This window comes from Kogia breviceps, chromosome 2 (genome assembly GCF_026419965.1).
Source record: "Kogia breviceps isolate mKogBre1 chromosome 2, mKogBre1 haplotype 1, whole genome shotgun sequence".
Classification (NCBI taxonomy): Eukaryota; Metazoa; Chordata; class Mammalia; order Artiodactyla; family Physeteridae; genus Kogia; species Kogia breviceps.
Genome location: NC_081311.1, coordinates 198,002,907 through 198,007,443, shown reverse-complemented (window position 1 = coordinate 198,007,443; position 4,537 = coordinate 198,002,907). Strand labels below are relative to the sequence as shown.

Sequence of the window (4,537 nt, the reverse complement as noted above, 5' to 3'; positions counted from 1 at the left end):
CAGGTAAGGACCAGACTCCCTCGTGTATGCACTCTGAGGCTCAGGCCTCAGGCCCTTCCTCTGCCGTCCTTCTAGCATTAGCGGCCCCTCACTCACCAGGCCCCCAGCGCCCCGTCCCACGTGCCCAGAGCTGGGTTGCCAGGCCTAGTCTATAAAGGGCCAGATAATACACACTTTCGTTTCAGTGGCCCACAGGGTCTCTCTCCTAACTGTTCAACTCTGCTGTTGGAGCACAAAAGCAGCCGCAGATAATACATAAGCACATGAGTGAGGCTGCGTTCCAATAAAACTTTATGGACAAAAACAGACGGCCGGCTACCGGCTGGGGCTTGCACAGACCCCGCTCTCCCGGCTCTGGGCCCCGTGCACTCTCCTGCTGCTGGTGTGGCCTCTTTCTTCTTGTCTGGCTCATTCATGCTCTTCCCTTAGGTTTCAGTAAATATTCCTTTCCCAGGGAAATCTTCCGAGTCCTCAGGAAAGATTCTGCGTCTTAGAGCAGTTATCCCGATTGTGCGTGTGTGTGTGGCCGTGTGTGTGACATGATCCAAAGTCTGCCTCTCCAGGAGTCCCCAGGGACAGCCTGCTTTGCTCCGCATTCTTTTCCCAGCCTGGTACCTTGAGGAGGCTGAATCGTCCATCGCATTAACAACTAGATGAGTCACTGCTGAGAAGAGTGAGCGAATGCATAAAAGCTATAGGAAAAGCTTGCACCCTTGAGCTTACCAAGTCCCAGCAACAAAACTCTGCACACATTCTTACTTTTCTCCTTCCCAGCTCCCTCATCAGACAAGGCAGCTGGATCAATGTGACCAGCTTTGGGTCCTTTTCTTTGGAGGTGATTTCCCCGGGGAGTGTGTGAGAACTGTTCTGACTTTACTTCCACTCACCAGCTCTGCAACTTGGGCTGGGTTGTTAGGTGTCTCTGATCTTCTTTGCTCATCTGTGAAAGTGATAACCGCACTCATCTCACAGGGCTGTTGTGATGATTAACACAGCAACCTACGGTGCCAGACCACGGTTGTTATTAAAAGTACACTACTTCCCATGATTTAGTACATTGGCATTTCACCTAGATGTGGAAACGTTACGGCAAACAGCGGAAGAGCCCAGGAAGTCACCACGTATCATCAGATGACAAAGGCCAATGTGTGAACAAGTATTTTCTCTGGAAAGATTGTAAATGTCCTATTTCTCCCTTCTTATTAGCAGCATCAGATCTAATTAAAATGTTTCTCAAGGAACATATTGGGAGAATTTGATGTAAAATATACTCCTAATGTCAACCACGTCAGTATTTAAAATTCTGAAATCTATCTATATGTCCAGCGTTAGGGGGCAGGGTAAATAGATCATGATGCAAACAGCCAGTGGCCTGTTATCCAGACTTTAAATAGTTTGTTTATGAAACATCTTTAAGATCAGAAAAAAAATGTTTATATTATAATTTTCAACAACCAAATATTTAAAATTACCTATGTCGGGATCTCATTTACATCAGGAAAAATGTATTCAAGGAGACAAATTGTAATAAAACAAGATATGAACAGTGTCTTCCTCTGGTCAGTGAATTATGGCTGATGTCTCTGTGTGTACCTACATGTGTTGTGTATGTGTCTGTGAATATGTGTGTGTGTTCACTTTTCTGTATTTTCCAAATTTTTTACCCAAAGCAAGTATGACATTGGTGATCAAAGGAGATCGAGCAAGTTCGAATACATTAAAAAAATATTAGATATAGAATGGAAAAACGGGGCTTCCCTGGTGGCGTAGTGGTTAAGAATCCGCCTGCCAATGCAGGGGACACGGGTTCGAGCCCTGGTCAGGGAAGACCCCACATACCGCGGAGCAAATAAGCCCTTGTGCCACAACTACTGAGCCTGCGCTCTAGAGCCCACGAGCCACAACTACTGAGCCTGTGAGCCACAACTACTGTGCACAGCAATAAAGACCCAACACAGCCAAAAATAAATAATAAATAAATAATTAAATACATAAATTCTCTTTTTTTTTAAAAAAAAGAATGGAAAAACAAGGTCCTACTGTATAGCACAGGGAACTAAATTCAATATCTTGTGATAAACCATAATGGAAAAGAATATGAAGAAGAATATATAAGTATAACTGAATCACTTCACTGTACAGTAGAAATTAACACAACATTGTAAATCAACTATACTAAATAAAATATATATATATATTTTTAGCACAGCATGGTTTTGGTTTAACAGCAGCTTAAAAATGAACAGAAAGGAAACCTCTCATGCAGACACATCAGGTGGCATAAAACAATCGGCCATTTAATACCGTGGGAGCACCGTTAGCCATTCTCTTGCTCCCCACACGCGGGCCTGACTATGCCCCAAGGGCAGCATCGGCTCTAGGGTCACAGCTCCAAGCCTCTGGCCCCCGGGCCAAAGCCCTTTCTCACCGTTCTCTGGCTGACCCCTCCTAAAGAAAAGCCCAGCTCTCAAGCGAATGACCAATGCCGGTGCCCTCGGTACAGCACTTACTACCACTTTCACTCCCTCCCCAACCAGGTGGGATATAAGATGCTATCTGATTGGAATATGAAAATTAAAGCATTTCTCTAATAGCACAGTACCACTGATGAAGTCTCCATAGATTTTCTAGTCCAAATGCGTGTGAATATATATATATAATATGAGAGTGTATAATATATATAATAATTTCTATTTATTTTATATAAATTACATATATATCTATATATATATTACATCTATATCTATATCTATATAAATTCCATATATATCTATATATATCTATATATAAATTACATATATATATCTATATATACACAGATCATATATACATACATATACGATCTGCGTACAGATCGTAGCAAAGCCTGGGAGCCTCTCCTCGCGGGGTGCGCGGGGCTCGCTTCATAAGCCGCGCAGCTGTCCAGTCTGTCTTTCCATCAGTCCTCCTCTCTTCTCTTCGCTTCTACTTGGTTTTATGAAAACAATGACTCTGGTGGATTTGCACCTGTGCTAGCGCTTGGGAAAGGTCCATGCGGGAATGGGCACAGTCACATGATGAGGGAGATGGCATCATCCCCCAAAATAAACTAAAACAAAACAAAAATTTAAAAAAACAGAACAAGACTAGCAAACTCAATTTTTTGGACATATCTAAAAAAGGGGACAAGAACAGTGGTCATCTGTTCTCCGCATGGGGACAGGAATGAAGAGGGAGGAGGGAAAAGGGGCTTGATTTCTTCTGTTCACAAAAGACTGGTTGGAGGGGATTCTTCAGAGTTTTTCAGGGGATTGGGACCCAAATGTAGCGCCCAGACTGGTCCTCAATGATTTGTTTGATTTTGTTATAAATCTCTTCCAGTGAGTCACCCTGTACAATGGCTGTGAAGGGTTCTCCAAACTCCTGCTCCAGTTTCACGGCTTTGTCACAGATCCTATTTGCTTGTTCATATGTCTGCCGTCGGTTTATTTCCATAAGCGCTCCAATGGACTTGGGCGTGATGAAAGTGGCAATGGGGTAAAGTTGTGACTGCTGCAGCCTCTTGATAGCGTCGCCAGAAACATCTAAGATGCAGTGCTTGCCCCTCTCTGCAAGTGCCCTCACTGACTGGACGCTGGCCCCGTAGAGATGATCGTTGGACTGGCCTGCCTCGACGAACTTGTTGTCCTGAATATCCTTCTCCATCTGTTCTCGGGAGACCACAGAGTGGTCGTCTTGTCCATCCACTTCACTATCACGCCGAGGCCGGGTAGTACGTGGTACACAGGGTCCAAATTTATGCGGGAACTCCGAGATCAGGTCAGCGTTGACTCCGTCCTTCACTGGGCCCAGGATGATGACAGGCCTTGCGTAGTGGATTTCTTGCCGTGTCACTGGCTCATAGGACAAAATAGCATCCTCTTGTCCTTTGGAACTGCTTTCACTGTCACTGGTGCTGGATGTCACTCCCTGTTCCTGTACGCTGCTCTCCTGGGCCATGTTTTCTTTCATATGTCTTGGTGGCTGGAAAAGGACCCAGTAATAAGCAGGAAGGGCTAAGCCAGCCCAGCCGAAGGCTGTGCAATAGGCTGTGTGGTTTAAGAAACCACCAACCCAGGACATGCAATCCCGTGCTCAGAAACTTAACACATTCCCCAGGATTCTCGACTTCACACCGCTGCGTTGTTCAGACGCCGTCCCATTTGGTTGCATGAAAGTCGAGTCTCCACACAGGCCGACTGTCCCTTTGATGTGGCTGGGCCTGCACCCTCCCCACAGGGCTCGGAAGGGGACCCACCACACCTGGGAAGCGGCTCCGGCTCAGGTCAGCCAGGTCTGGGCTGGAATCCCGCCTCAGCCATGGTGGCCTCCGCGACAGTTTCTGTCCCCTTAGTGACAGAGTCCTCACCTGTGAAATGCTACGTAGGGACTAGGGCTGGGCTAGGGGAGCTGAGTCAGGTGCCTGGGGCACAGAATTTAAAGAGCTACCTGCAGGCATGGAGAGCGGGTGCCTCTTTAGATGCTGTGCCTTTTTCCACGAGGCACCTACCTTGCCTCA

General features: G+C 46.1%; 1 pseudogene; it reads right to left on the bottom strand.

Moving 5' to 3' along the window:
- Positions 1-3,275: 3,275 nt before the first annotated feature.
- Positions 3,276-3,990, bottom strand: LOC131750461 (disks large homolog 3 pseudogene; annotated as a pseudogene).
- Between the last annotated feature and the right edge of the window lie 547 nt (positions 3,991-4,537).